At 44.9% G+C, this 16,179-nt stretch overlaps 1 protein-coding gene across 1 annotated transcript in view; it reads left to right on the top strand.

The window, feature by feature from the left end:
- Positions 1-927: 927 nt before the first annotated feature.
- Positions 928-16,179, top strand: part of TLR5 (toll like receptor 5) — a 73,232-nt gene continuing 57,980 nt past the window's right edge. The window contains exon 1 of the mRNA XM_073628312.1: positions 928-1,054. The gene's annotated coding sequence lies outside the window, so the exon portion shown is untranslated. The remainder of the gene's footprint in view (positions 1,055-16,179) is intronic.

Consider the following 16,179-nt stretch of genomic DNA (forward strand, 5'->3'; position numbering starts at 1 on the left):
TATTCTTGGCAAGTAAATTTGTGAGGAGCAAGTAAATTTGTGAGGAACAACCCTGCCTAAACTCCAGGGTGCTACATAGCAAAAAAGTAAAAAATATTGTTTCTTTTTCAAAATTGTCTTTTTTTTTTTTATATAGCGCAAAAAATAAAAACCGCAGAGGTGATCAAATACCACCAAAAGAAAGCGCTATTTGTGGGGGAAAAAAAAAAGGACATAATATTTAGTTGTGTACAGCGCCGCACGACCACGCAATTGTCAGTTAAAGTAACGCAGTGCCATATTGCAAAAAATGGCCTGGTCATGAAGGGGGTTAAATCTTCCGGAGGTCAAGTGGTTAAAATTTGCAGGGTTAAGTCTTTGTGCTTTGTCATCAATCAAAAAAAATAAAAAAATTCCAGACTCGGCTCAGACAAATTGGCAAAACCCAAGTTGCCTTTTGCAGTTATAGTTTTTTTTTTTTTTTTTTTCTTATATTAGTTGTTTACCACGCCTTTCCTCTCGCGATGACCTGGATACACTCAGAATTTTTTCAGATTTTTGGGAATAGCTCCAGGTTTGACCACAGGGAACGCTCAGACTTTGCGCCGTCTTTGCAGGAAAAGTTAATGAATGCGGTTTTCGGAGGTGAGACCTTGTGTTGGGAGTAATTCCATCCCACCCCAGGGGCAGCGTGTAGGAGTATTAGGGATGCCATTACCTTTATGTGACAATTCCCTGCTAAATTTCATTTCCACTGCTGAAGGTTGTTCCCTGGGAGGTAAGTCACCCTTGCAGAATGGCAATTCCCTGATCGATACTTATGTGCCACTTTCTAACTCTTATAGAAAGTTTCCTAAACCCCCCTGAGAGTCTCCTACGTTTTGTTTGCAATCAGGTTGGGGGGAGGGAAGAGGAAGGGAGGAGGATGTCTCATATTCCACCTCCTCTTACATGTGAGATTAGGCAAAACATGAGTGTCAGTGTAAAGCAGGTAGGACTGTGATACGGACTCAGAAATGTCCTCAGCTGGGACACCGCAGACTCCGGACCGAGCTGGATCCTCAGCAACCGTTACGTAAGTATGTGAGAGTCCTCCGTCATACACGTGTGCAGATTTGGGGGGGCTTAAGATGACTGGAAAAGAGGGGGTCCAGGAACGATCTGCCTGAAAATTCCTTAAAGTGTAAACTAAAAATGTCTTATACGGCAGATTGCCATTTCTTGGATGTCCTTAGTCCTTTTTTCAGGCTTTTCTCAGTTTAATTCCTTCCGGTGATCCTGCCAGTAATGCACTTCTTCTCCTAGGTCAGGGATATGCAATTAGCGGACCTCCAGCTGTTGCAAAACTACAAGTCCCATCATGTTTCTGCCTCTGGGTGTCATGCTTTGGCTGTCAAAGTCTTGCTATGCCTCATGGGACTTGTAGTTCTGCAACAGCTGGAGGTCCGCTAATTGCATATCCCTGTCCTAGGGTGACAACGCTTCTTTACTGTGCTGTATAACAGTGTTGCCATACTAGAACAGGACTACAAAACATCTCCCTGTTTTCTCCAATATTGAGATGAGGCGAGGAGAAATGTACTAATGGTAAACCTGTTTTGGGGACATGTTTCTAAAAAGGATATCCCCCTCACTTTCAGAGATTTCCCTACTTTCTGCTGTTAGGACATGGTGGCTGCATAAGGCTGCCCATAGATGGATTATTATTATACAGGATTTATATAGCGCCGACAGTTTGCGCAGCGCTTAACAAAATAGAGGCAGGCATTACAGTTACATTACAATTTGGTACAAGAGGAATCAGGGGGCCCGGCTCATTAGAGCTTACAATCTAAAAAGGAAGGGTCAATTAAAACAAAAGGTAATAGCTGTGGGGGATGAGCTGACGGAGGAAGTAATACAGTGTACTAGTTAGAAGTAGGATAAGCTTCTTTAAAGAGAAGGGTTTTCAGGGATTGTCTAAAGATGAATAGATTAGGGGACAGTCAGACAGATTGGGGTAGGGAGTTCCAAAGGATGGGAGAATCTCTGGAGAAATCCTGTAGGCGAGTATGGGAGGAGGTGACAAGGGAGCTAGAGAGCAGGAGGTCTTGGGAGGACCAAAGAGAACAGCTTGGTTGGTATTTTGGGACTAGGCTAGTGATGTAGCTTGGGGCAGAGAAGTGGATGGCTTTGTAAATTGTTGTTAGTACTTTGAATTTTATTCATTGGGTGAGTGGAAACAAGTGGAGGGATTAGCAGAGAGGGGTGGAGGACACTGAATGGTTGGTAAGGTGGATGAAGTTTTTTCATTTAAAAAGACGAAAAGGATTCTTCCAATCACACAAGAGAGGTGGATAGAGGAATCCTCCCTGCTGAGACTTTTTAAATTGTTTTTCTATGTGTGTGGGAGTGATATTGCTTTAATAGTGGCGCCAGTGGAGGGTCTCATCCCTAGGATCAATCAGCGATCTACAAGTACAAAGAGGGATTTTAAATATCCCTTTAGTGGACACAAATGCATCATGTGGTATTAAAAATATATACAAATCTTTATTTCATCCAGTAAAAAACTTTATAAAGCATGTATCATTAGTGCATGGACATTGATATTACCAATCATCGCCCACCGACGGGGTTAAAATTGCTTGGCATGGTAGTCTTCGAAAACCAGGAAATTTAGGTCAACACGTTTCGCAGAAACTTCCGCTTCCTCAGGACCTCCTATCTCATGTACAGGTACAGACAGTAGAATACTTTTCTAAGAACTAAAATACATTTACGGTACGTCACACAGCTACATGTGCAATCACAGGCAATGTCAACAGTTTATATCTGGACAGTGAGGGTCGGTTCACACTGAGACAGCACGACTTACAGCGCAACTGCCTCAGGCGACCAGGACACGACTCAGCGGCGACTTGCAAAACGACTTCTGTATAGAAGTCAATGCAAGTCACCCCCAAAGTCGTACAGGAACCTTTTTCTAAAGGTTTCTTAGAACGGTTCCATTGCAGAGAACGGGACGCTACTTTTCAGGCGACTAGGTGGTCCCAGTGTGAACCGAGGCTAAATGGCTATTCCCAAAGAGGGGGGGGGGGTGAGACTTTGTATTGTAGTAGCTGGGATTCTCCGCTGTCAGAATACACTAATCAGCGGCTGCAGCCCGATGCCTGCAGCTGCTGAATGAGATTTTTTTTTTTTACAAGCTTCTCCATCAGAAGTTGATTATTAGATTGATTTCTGTTGAGCGGGAGCGGCCAAACATGGATCAAAATGTGTCTGGTCCCTGCTGAAAATTGCAATTCCTCTATGGCTAACTTCAGGCTTTCCGTCCCTTACTTTTCACCTGGAGATCCTGCCAATACAACACTTGTCGTCTCAAGTCTAGTACACATAGGCCAAATGTCAGGCATGGAAGACACCGGAGGGGGGGGGGGATGTCAGGACACAAAAGTACAGCAGGGGAGATCGCTGTACTAACATTGGATTGAGCGGTCAGTTATTATTTTTCGTTCAACCTGCTGGGTTGAATGAAAAAAAACAGTGGTGTGTACTAGGCTTTAGGGTGACAACACTCACTCACTGTGCTGTATCTGTGGAGCAATAACATTGTTACTCTAGAATAGGAAGTAGTGTGTTAGCACTATAGGACAACTCTCAGAACGATGTGCATAACTTACCTTCTAATTGATTTAGTCTCAATTTAGATCAGTTTCCATCAAACTGAGTCGTTTGCCCAGGGTTGAAATGTCTTGATTGTTTTTAATTGATTATTAGCCCTTAGATGCTTAATTCTTGGATACAATCATTATGATTGATCAAATATGAGATTGCATGGTGATCGTTCACTTATGATAGTTACGATCATATCTTAACAATTGATTGAAATACCTCCCTGTGTGTGGCATATCGATCAACCGGGTTAGTTGTCTATAAATTGATTATTCCTATTGGAAGGGATCAATCAGAAAAGAAATTGATCATTTATCATAGTGTGTATGGCCACCAATAGCTGGCAGGGTGTGTAGGTCCCAACAAATGTTAGTTGATTGAAGCCTCTGGAGTGGGTGACATCTTCTACCTATTGCCATCTTTAGAGTGATGAGTGAACTTGGCCCTGGCGACAACCCACCAATGACAGAATAGCTAATAGGCCCCTTACGTTAATAACCGGTTCAATACAGGGCATTTTCACCCCCTTCCTTCCCAGGCCAATTTTTAGTTTTCAGCGCTGTCGCACTTTAAACGACAATTGCGAGGTCGTGCGACATGGTACCCAAAAAAAATTGACGTCCTTTTTTCCCCACAAATAGAGCTTTCTTTTGGTGGTATTTGATCACCTCTGCGGTTTTTATTTTTTATAAACAAAAGAAGAGCGACAATTTTGAAAAAAACACAATATTTTTTACTTTTTGCTATAATAAATATCCCAATTTTTTTTTAAAAAAACAAATTTTTTCCTCAGTTTCGGCCGATACGTATTCTTCTACATATTTTTGGTAAAAAAAATCGCAATAAGCGTATATTGATTGGTTTGCACAAAAGTTATAGCGTCTACAAAATGCGGGATAGATTTATGGCATTTTTAAAAAAAATATATATTTTCTTTTTTTTTACTAGTAATAGCGGCGATCGTGATTTTTTTTCATGACTGCGACATTATGGCGGACACATCGGACACTTTTGACACATTTTTGGGACCATTCACATTTATACAGCGATCAATGCTATAAAATTGCATTGATTACTGTGTAAATGTGACAGGCAGTGAAGGGGTTAACCACTAGGGGGACACAAGGGGTTAACTATGTTTCCTAAGGGAGTGATTCTAACTGTAGGGGGCGGGGACATACAAGGGGAGGAGACCGATCAGTGTTCCGCTGTACTGGGAACACAGATCGGTCTCCTCTCAACTGACAGGACGTGGATCTGTGTGTTTACACAGATCCACGGTCTGGCCCGGTTAACGGGCAATCGCGGGTGCCCGGCGGACATCGCACACGCACCGGGTCCCGAGGAACGCGGCGGGCATGCGCGCGTCACCTAGGAGGCCGGGAAGCCCAGGCTGTCATATGACGTCCACCCAGGATGGGAGATCCTATCTGTGGACGTCATTTGTCTATGGCCGGGTAGGAAAGTGGTTAAGCAAAGGAGCCAATTCAGTGGAGGAAGCGATTGCCAAACCTTTTCGGTGGTAGAATCTCCCTTCTGGCTTCATTCTGAGATCGGATTCACATCTGTGAATATCACTAAAGCTGGCCATACACTAGTAGAAATTCATTCAAATTTTTTTGCTTTGAGGACGTTTGTTCAATTTAATAATTGATAGTGGGGACAAATCAATGTTTGTTTTCAACCACAGTGATGAGAAAATTCGAAGGAGAACGATGCAAATTTTTTCAAACGAAGGAATTTCTAACCGTGAATGTGCTTTTCATTTAGGAAAGGCCATTCATTCAATTTGAATGTAAAGCCGGCCATAGACAGTTTGAACCATGTATGGGCAGGCAGATTGTACCCAAGTCGATCCATCTATCTTCTTGGGTACAGCTAGCATGCCAGATTTTTAGGATGCAATTATTTTTCAGCGATTATAGCCGTAGATTATTGTGTTTTAGAATAAATCAGCTGGAAGTATAGGCAAAACCTTTTTTTTTATAGTAGGAAAGACTCAAAATATAAGTTCACCTTTGGGATTCTGGGAACATGCTACATGTCCCACCCGTTTTTAGCGTGGAACATGTAACATGTTCCCAATCCCCCCCCCCCCCCCCCAACCCTGTGACAGCAGTACGGGGAGAAGGTCCTGGCACTAGCTGTCAGTTTTTGAAATGAGTGCGGCCGGGCAGGGCTGCGCCCACACAGCCGTGTTATTCATTCACAGAATTCTGTGAACGAATGAACTACAAGTCCCAACATCCTTTGCAGATGTCAACTTGTAGTTCTCAATGAACTACCACAGTGCTACCGTATGGAGTAGGGTGACCACATTTCCAAACTTCCATTCAGGGACACCCCCCCCCCCCCCCCGCGCCGCCCAAAAAGGATGGTTTTTGATACTTTTTTTTGCCAATTTTTGGGGGGACAGCAGGATGGAGGGGGACACGGAGGAAGAACGGAGGGGGACAGCAGGACGGAGGGGGACAGCAGCAGAATGGAGGGGGACACGGAGGAAGAATGGAGGGGGAAAGCAGATTTCAATTTACAAATACTGTACTGGTGACCCCACAATAGGGATAAAACTTTTTCCCAGAAGAGAGTTTAATAAGACTCGTGGCCACTCATTACAATTAGAAGAAAAGAGGTTTAACCTTAAACTACGTAGAGGGTTCTTTACTGTAAGAGCGGCAAGGATGTGGAATTCCCTTCCACAGGCGGTGGTCTCAGCGGGGAGCATTGATAGCTTCAAGAAACTATTAGATAATCACCTGAATGACCGCAACATACAGGGATATACAATGTAATACTGACACATAATCACACACATAGGTTGGACTTGATGGACTTGTGTCTTTTTTCAACCTCACCTACTATGTAACTATGTATGTAACTATGTAACTATGTAGCAGGACAGAGGGGGACAGCAGCAAAACGGAGGGGGACAGCAGCAGAATGGAGGGGGACACAGAGGAAGAACGGAGAGGGACAGCAGCAGAACGGAGGGGGACAGCAGCAGAACGGAGGGGGACACGGAGGAAGAACGGAGGGGGACACGGAGGAAGAACGGAGGGGGACACGGAGGAAGAACGGAGGGGGACACGGAGGAAGAATGGAGGGGGACAGCAGCAGAACGGAGGGGGGCACGGAGGAAGAATGGAGGGGGACACGGAGGAAGAACAGAGGGGGACACGGAGGAAGAACGGAGGGGGACAGCAGCAGAACGGAGGGGGACGCGGAGGAAGAACGGAGGGGGACACGGAGGAAGAACGGAGGGGGACACAGAAGAAGAACGGAGGGGGACACAGAGGAAGAACGGAGGGGGACACAGAGGAAGAATGGAGGGGGACACAGAGGAAGAACGGAGGGGGACACAGAGGAAGAATGGAGGGGGACACCTAGGAAGAATGGAGGGGGACACAGAAGAAGAACGGAGGGGGACATAGAGGAAGAACGGAGGGGGACACAGAGGAAGAACAGAGGGGGACACAGAGGAAGAACAGAGGGGGACACAGAGGAAGAACGGAGGGGGACATGGAGGAAGAATGGAGGGGGACACGGAGGAAGAATGGAGGGGGACAGCAGCAGAATGGAGGGGGACACGGAGGAAGAACAGAGGGGGACACAGAGGAAGAACGGAGGGGGACACAGAGGAAGAACGGAGGGGGACATGGAGGAAAGATGGAGGGGGAGAGCAGCAGAACTGAGAGGGAGTGTGGGAGACAGCAGCAGATCTGAGGGGGGTGGGGGACAGCAGCAGAACTGAGAGGAAGTGTGGCTGTGTGGGGGACAGCAGCAGAACTGAGGGGGGTGGGGGTCTGGGGACAGCAGCAGATTTGAGAGGGAGTGTGTGTGCATTGCTCACTAGGTAGTGTGGAAGTTACACTAACCTGAAGTACTCTGGGGCCTGGCGGGCGGACCTCGTGGGCGGGAGGGAGGACTCGGATCAATCAGGAGGATGGACGACTCTCTCAGGACGGGCAGCTCGGAGGGTTGCGCTTGCTGGCTGGCAGTGGCAATCAATGTTCGGCTGCTGGAGTAGCTGTAGTCGGCTCGGCGGCTCCGGGAGGCACTGTCCACCACTGACTGGGGCTGGGCGGTGCGCACAGGGCAGGCTAGTAAGTGGACTCCGACTCACTGACACTGGCAGGCTGGCAGCTGCTCTCTCTCTCAGAGGCGCGTTGCTCAGACGTAGAGTGAGTCTAGACGAGTGCGCCGTCGCCGCCGTGCCGTGCGGGTGCCCAGTGCCCACTGCACTGACTCCAGTCCCACGTGACTGACGGTGCCAGCTGACGTCACTGGTTGCTAGACGCGGGGCGGGCGGCCCTAGCCTAGCAACCAGTTAAGGCACTTGTGTATACTGATATAATAAGGGTGGCAGTCAGACTCGGAGACAGAATCGGCGGCGGTGTGTTTTTTTTTCATTCCGGGACACTGTATTGTCCCGGAATGAAGGTACCCGGGACACGGGACAAATATCTAAAATAAGGGACAATCCCGGGCAAACCGGGACACGTGGCCACCCTAGTATGGAGCGCTGTGGTAGTTCATTGAGTCTTCCTGTCAGTGTATCTGTGCGCCCATACGGAAAGTGCAGATATACTGACAGGTCTATAGAAGACCTGCATGGTATCAGCAATCTGCTGATCACTGGTGCAGTGCTTTACAGGCTCCAAAATAAATAAATACACATTTTTTTTTTACCTGCAAAAAAATGTGCATTTTTTTTTTAAGTAAATCTTATCCATTAAGCCCTTTTAGTTTTTTGCTGCCTGTGTTCAGTTAAAGTGTTTATTACCCCAACATTTCATATTCCTGATATGTCTGCTGTGCCATGTACAGTACTTGTATGGAAAACTATCCTATTCTCTTTGTATTGGTTCCCTGGTGTACTCATCAGTCCCTCTGCTTTCCTATTAAAAACTAAGCAGGAGAACACATTGTGTTCAATTATCTAGCTATACTGAGAACTCGGTGTACTCTCCTCCAATGATCAGATTTGTCCTGACACGCCCTCCCTGCACAGCCATTCACTGGGTATCTCAGTATGCTGCTTCTCCTCCCCCAGCTCTTATGCAGCTGAGAACAGAGGGAATGTGATCATTTAAAAAAACTGGAAAAAAAGGTATTTAAAATGTTTATTTTTTATATCTATACACAAATGTTTTGCCTTTCATTTCTATTTTAAACTGAATAGGTTGTTTTTTCAAGGGGAGGGTTTACAATCACTTTAGGGGAATTACCGTTCACTTCCTGTTCCAGAAGCGAAACAGGAAGTGAGAGGAAATCTCTTGCAAAATGAAGGGAAATTTCCTCTTAAGCTGGTCATAGATGGATCAAAAATCAGTCAGTTCAACAAGAACTAGTTGAGTTTGAATCCAGCTATGGCTCTTTCCACTTGAGAGAAGTCGATCTAAGGATCAGCTTCCCTTGAACAGGAATGTTGGAAAATTTTCATTTTATCAGCTCATGCAACCAATCAGCTGCAACACTGATCAGTGTATTCTGACAGTGGAGGACTCCCCTAGAGCACTAGACTAGAGCAGGGAGCACCCCCCCCCTCCACCTCAATTGCAGTGTTGCCAACCTACCAAATTGAAATTTACTGACACAACACCCAAAATTTACTGGCACAGCCGAGTTTTTACTGGCATTTCCAAAAGTTACAAAATGATAGTTTTAAATGCAAATGAGAGTATTTAGGCTACAAACAAATACAATATGCAATTAGCAATATGATTTAAAGTAGATAATAAGGCAAAAAACATATTTCTTATTTTATTTTCAATATAGTAAGTAAGTAGCTCAGGGACAGGACTCAGGAGGGCAAGAAATTAGAATGGGCTGCACACACACATAAAATTGACTCTCACGGTGACACTGACAGCAGTGTGCAGCAGCACAGATGATGATGAGACCTCACTGACACCACACATCCCCTCCTGAGTCACAGTGACAGTCTCTCCAAGCCAAGCGGTCCTTCCAGTCCTCTCCAGTCTAAACAGCACTGACAGTCCGGGTCCCAGCCTGCCTTGCTCCTATACCGCAGACCCACACACGAGGCTTTGGCCGCTGTGCTTGGCTCCATTGCACCATGACATCACATGACATGCTCAGGCACCGCCTCTGCCAGAGCCGCCCGATCACACTGTAATAGGCACTGAGATGGTGCCTGCAACTCCGGACCAAGCCAAGCATCAGAGCCATATTTTTTACTGGCAACCTTTTTACTTTTACTGGCATTTACTGGCAGCAGAAAATTTCCATTTTTTTACTGGCTGCCAGTAAAAATACTGACGGTTGGCAACACTGCTCAATTGTGTGCATGGGGGATAAGCCCACTGGCTGATCAAGAAAAAAACAATCCATCTATGACCAGCCTTAGACAGTTGTCATGGGAATAGGTGTCCCCATTGGAAAAGTTTTCTCACCTCTTTTTCTGTTGTCAACTGTAGAAGTTTTGATTTCCTAATACTTTCCATCTCGGTGGTGATGGTCACCAGGGCTGCTGTTAGAAACCATGGGGCCCTCCCCCAAATAAACACAGTTTACTATGCTTCAGTTATGAATGAACACAGTGAGTGATCGGTACCAATGACTCTTTGTGTTAATTAGGGAAGGAAGGGCCGTGTATATATGACATTGTGTATTTATCTGATCCTTCCCCCATTCTCCATTATGAAGGATCTTATTGTGTGCTTGCAGCTTCCGATGGGAAGGAGAGGAGGGAAGCCAGCAGCACTGCAGGGGTGGGGCCCAAAGGGGGGCCTGGACAACAGGGGAAAATGTATGGTGCACAGGGAGAGTGATCAGTGGGGGGGGGGGTGGGGGGGTGGATACTGGAACTGATCCCCTGATTGGCTCTTTCTGCAGCAGGTGCAAGTTGGCAGGAGGGAGAGGAGAAGATGCCAGCTTTCAGTTGTTGTAGAGGGAGCCATACAGGGTATCAGCTCCAGTAATTGTCCCCCCCCCCGGCTGTGCCAATCACTCACCCTGCTGGCCTGGGCCCTGTACAGGAGGACTGGTGGTACCCCCTTATCCACGGCCCTGGCGGTCACTAGGACAAACAGGGCGGGTGAATCTTCCCAGCGAGGACACAGACAGCAATAAAAAACCTGACAGGGGCTCTAACCCCTAACTGTTTTACTATACATACACTGAAACCCAAAGCATGTTAGAGCACTGCAACAGTGTGAATCTGGCCTCAGGGTGGTATTTGAAAAAGAATGGACAGTCCCCCACAGTATTTAGGTGTGGGGTGAGATTAAGTGCAGGGACAGCCTTGGAAAGTCTTTCTGACAGCCTCCTAGAATGGAGATAAAGTAGAAATACTAATGCGCAAACCACAACAACTAATTTAAGAGTGAGTAGCTGCCAACATGAAAAAGTGTTCCCAGACAGTGATAAATTACTAATAAATAAATGTAGCGCTTACTCAATCACCAATTCAAAGATAACAATCCAATATAAATTATGCAGGAATGATGACTAATAATTGACGTATCAAGTGCAATAACTCTTAAAGTGACAGTGCAATAAAAACATGTAGTGAATAATTGATAGGATGTATCTTCAAACACAATATAAAGGGCAATAGCTTATGAAGTGACAATATATGTAAATGATGAGAAATAAGCGTGATAAGTCCAAAGTTCTTCCAATATAAATAAAGTGCTTTTGCAAAAATAGATGAAACATAAGTGCCAAAAAATCCAGTTCATATAAATGCTTCCACCATCCGCAGTGCACCAATGATGTGCCCCAGCCGCTCACCTCAAAGACCCCTACGGGTCTAGTCGTGCCTTTGTTATTGAGTAACTCTGATATCCAAAGTAGCAGACTCCTTCCCTTGCAATATCCAGCCAGATCGAAAATACTTCAATAATGGAAAGGAACTCCACTATTAGTGATATCTTCTTTAGTAACCTTCACTTCCCTCCATACAACACTCACATGCAATATAAGGAAGTCTCCATGGTTCAGTAACCCAGTAAAAATATTTAACCGCTTCAGCCCCAGAAGATTTAACCCCCTTCCTGACCAGAGCACTTTTTGCGATTCGGCACTGCGTTGCTTTATATGACAATTGCGCGGTCGTGCGACATTGCACCCAAACAAAATTGACGTCCTTTTTTTCCCTACAAATAGAGCTTTCTTTTGGTGGAATTTGATCACCTCTGCAGTTTTTATTCTTTGCGCTATAAACAAAAAAGGAGCGACAATTTTGAAAAAAAAAACACATTATTTTTTACTTTTTGCTATAATAAATATCCCCAAAAAATATATCAAAAATTATTTTTTTCCTCAGTTTAGGCTGATATGTATTCTTCTACATATTTTTGGTAAAAAAAAACCGCAATAAGCGTTTTGATTGGTTTGCGCACAAGTTATAGCGTCTACAAAATAAGGGACAGATTTATAGCATTTTTATTATAATTTTTTTTTTTTACTAGTAATGGCGGCGATCTGAGATTTTTATCATGACTGCGACATTATGGCGGACACGTCGGACAATTTTGACACATTTTTGGGACTATTGGCATTAATACATCAATCAGTGCGATTAAAAATGCATTGATTACTGATTATCAGCTTTACCTAAAATAAGGACTTCCGGTCTCTGCCGCGACCGGAAGTGACGTCACCTGGCTCCTCCCAACACGTTGCGTCAGAGATGAGGTGACTTTATCAAGGGTCCCCTTGATAAAGTCACCTCATCTCTGATGCAACACGTCAGAAGGATCCGGGTGACGTTGCGGTTGAGACTGGATGTCCTTGTTTGCTGCTGTTTATTAATACTATAATAATACTTTTATTGGATTACTGCACCATGGACACTTCCTTTATATTGCATGTGAGTGTTGTATGGAGGGAAGTGAAGGTTACTAGAGAAGATATAACTAATAGTGGAGTTCCTTTCCAATATTGAAGTATATTCGATCTGGCTGGATATCCCAAGGGAAGGAGTCTGCTACTTTGGATATCGGAGTTATTCAATAACAAAGACGCAACTAGACCCTTCGTGGTCTTCATTTGAGGTGAGCGGCTGGGGCACATCATTGGCGCACTGTTGATGGTGGAAGCATTTTTATGAACTGGATTTTTTGCCACTTATTTTTCATCTATTTTTGCACATGCACTTTATTTATATTTGATAAATTTTGGATTTATCACGCTTATTTCTCATCATTTACATATATTGTCACTTTATAAGCTATTGCCTTTTATACTGTGTTTGAAGATGCATCCTATCAAATATTCACTACATGTTTTTATTGCACTGTCACTTTAAGAGTTATTGCACTTGATACGTCATTTGTTATTCATATTTCCTGCACAATTTATATTGGATTGTTATCTTTGAATTGCTTCTAGAATGGAGACCAACCATGTTCACAACTCTTAATTCAAGAGACAGAGTCTGAAAAAAATTGAACCAAGAATGGATGGATAACTGATTAGTCAGCGCTCTAACAATGCCCCATCTATAGCTGAAGATGGTTGTGTAATCTGGGATTTCAGCAGGGATTAGAGTTTAACATTGCAAACATCTAAACACACACATGCAATACCCACAGTATATGGGCACCTGCCCAAGGAATTGTATATTTGTCCATTCATTCCTGAGATTTATAAAGCTGTGCTGCACAGCCCTGTCTGGACAGTGAAAGGAGAAGCAGCAGACTGATGAGCTCATCTCTCTATCACTTGGCTCTCTTCTATTATCAGCATATTCCTTGTTACTGCAATGTAAGAATTAAATGCTCATTAGTCTAGGGCAATGGTTCTCAACCCTTTTAGCGCCGTGACCCCTTGATAAAATTTCCCAAGTTGTGGGGACCCCTAACAGTAAAATTATTTTCGTAGCGTGGGTTGTCAGCACCCAAGACAAGTAATTTGCGCCCCTAACCCACTGACATATAGTGCTCCCTGAGTCCCTTCCACTCGTACAGTATTAAAACCCCTTATGTTACATTTTAGGATGTACCACTCTCTCTCTTTGTTCTCCTTTCTTTCCCTTTTATCTCTCTATCCTAATTTCTTGTTTTTTTTCCCCATTCCTCTCTCTAGCCATCTTTCTTGTTCTTTCTCTTATTCTTGCTCTCCTCCCCCCCCCCCTTTTCCTCTCCCATGTATCCTCTATTTTTATTCCTTCTCTTACTCCTTGGTAGGGGGGGGTGGGGGGAGTTGGGATTAGTGGCAGTGCTGAGGGGAGTTCTGATCAGCCAACTTAGATGCTCTTGATCAAGGTCATCTGCTGATCTGAGAAATGTAGTGGGGACTTTTAATGGAAACTCTAATCACAGGTAGTGTTACTGTGTCTCTGATTTTGTGGTGTCTTGTAGCAGTGACACCTATGCCAAAATCAGGAGATAGGGTCTCCTCCAGCCCCTCCCACTTCATATTCCTCACCAGTCAGCTGACTTCTAGTCTCTGCCCCCCAGCCATGCCGTGAACTGAATGGGCGGCTGCAAAGAAGCTGAGTGGGCGGCCACAGACTCCAGGGACAGCCCTGCAAAAAGGCTGGGAGAGCGATGCAGGCTTCAGAACAGCCCAGGATTTGGTGACCCCTGGCAAATCATCATTTGACTACCGAGGGGTCCCGACCCCCAGGTTGAGAACCACTGGTCTAGGGGAACTTGAATGGGCATTGTACTTACCCTAAAGACTAGTACACACTAGTTTTTTTTCATTCAACCCGAAAAAAAATTTGTCAGCTATGCGAAGTTAGTACAGCAATCTCCCCCGCTGAGCTTTTGTATTCTGACGGGGGAATGCCCCCCCCCGCCAGAACACTACGATCAGCGCTCTCTTTACTATGGGCAGCCCATCAGCATCATCATGTAAAATGCAAGGCTATTAGCCCTGTTTTGTAGGAGGTGGGGGCATGTATGAGACTGTGGCCATGAGCGCTGTAGGGGACTGGTCACACCACTGGAGGGACACTGTTGGAGCGCAGAATAAGGCCGGACATAGACTTTCTTGATTTTCTTTCCTGCAACCATTGGCCATAATATTCTCCCGACGGGGACAGCTTCACCCGACAGTGATTTTTGGTAGTGGCTTCACCAACCGCTAGCGATAATCGCATGTAAAATCCGGCAAGTTTATCAATCAACTTGGGTACATTCAGCCTGTCGATATGAGATTTGAACCCTCTATGGCTGGCCTAAGGTAAGGCAGGACATACATTTAAAGGGGTTGTAAACCCTAAGGTTTTTCACCTTAATGCATTCTATGCATTAAGGTGAAAAACCTTCTGTAGTGCAGATAGGGTTGCCACATTTTTCCTTCAAGCCAAACCCGAACACTTTAGTGGCCTACAGTAATTTTTTTTTGTTTTAATATACACTATAGGACTAACATACCTTTGACACCTTTGGGCACTCCAAAGAGAATAGTAATGCAGCGTACATAGTGCCCCCTCACCCTCCTGTCAAGCCCTGCTCCGAGCCACATTCCTGTCTGAATAATGTGTCTGGGTTTCAGGTGGACTGAAACCCGGACACATGATTCAAAACCCGGCCTGCATGGGTGAATCCTGGACAGGTGGCAACCCTAAGTGCAGAAGCCCCCTAGAGCCCCCCTTTTACTTATCTGAACTCGATTGTTCCAGCAATGGGGACAAGCCCAGCAGCTCCAGCCGCTGTCTCAGTTCCTCATTGGACAGATTGATAGCAGCGGGAGCCATTGGCTCCCGCTGCTGTCAATCAAATCCAGTGGTACGGGAGTCGGGGGGTGGGGCTGAGTCCTGCTGTCTGTGTCAATGGACACAGAAGCAGGACTTGGGAGCGCGCCCGCACGAGTGCCCCTCTTTGGAAAGCGGGTTTCAGAGGGGGCACTCGAAGCGGGGAGGAGCGCCGCAGGGGGACCCCAGAAGTGAAGGAACCCTTGCACAGATGAGGTAAGTATGACATGTTTGTTTAAAAAAAAAAAAAAAACCTTTACAACCCCTTTAACTAAATTTCTTTCCTTCAAATACTGGTTGAAGGAAAGAAAATTGCTCAATTCCCCCATCAACACTGAATGGGAATACCTCCTGCTGCACTATTATATTCTGACAATAGGACGTTTGATCACTGCTTGCAGCTATAGCCCTTGGTTTTGTTTATCTTTTATCCATACATAAACAGGACAAACTGCGTGCCTATCAATACAATGTGCTGCAATCACAGCACAGTGTAACTTTTACAAGTATTTTATATTTCAATGTTTTTATTGAAAAAGTCCAGAAATAACAAGAGTATCAGGTAAACATAGGTAAATGCTTGGATTGTCGCACTGACCAATATACAAATACATAGAATATGTTTAAACAAAAAATTACATGGTCCATGAATATAAGGGAACAAACAATAATCATGGGCTGTTCTCAGGTAAACCTGCTGAGCATAGAAAGCCCAGCTTTTACAAGTATTTTAAAAGTCCAAGTACAGTGCCTCCGCATTTTTTTCATGTTACAACCAAAAACGTAAATGTATTTTATTGGGTTTTTATGTGATAGACCAACACAAAGTGGCACGTGATTATGAAGTGGAAGGAAAATGATAAATGGTTTTC

Source organism: Aquarana catesbeiana, linkage group LG04 (assembly GCF_042186555.1).
Source record: "Aquarana catesbeiana isolate 2022-GZ linkage group LG04, ASM4218655v1, whole genome shotgun sequence".
Classification (NCBI taxonomy): domain Eukaryota; kingdom Metazoa; phylum Chordata; class Amphibia; order Anura; family Ranidae; genus Aquarana; species Aquarana catesbeiana.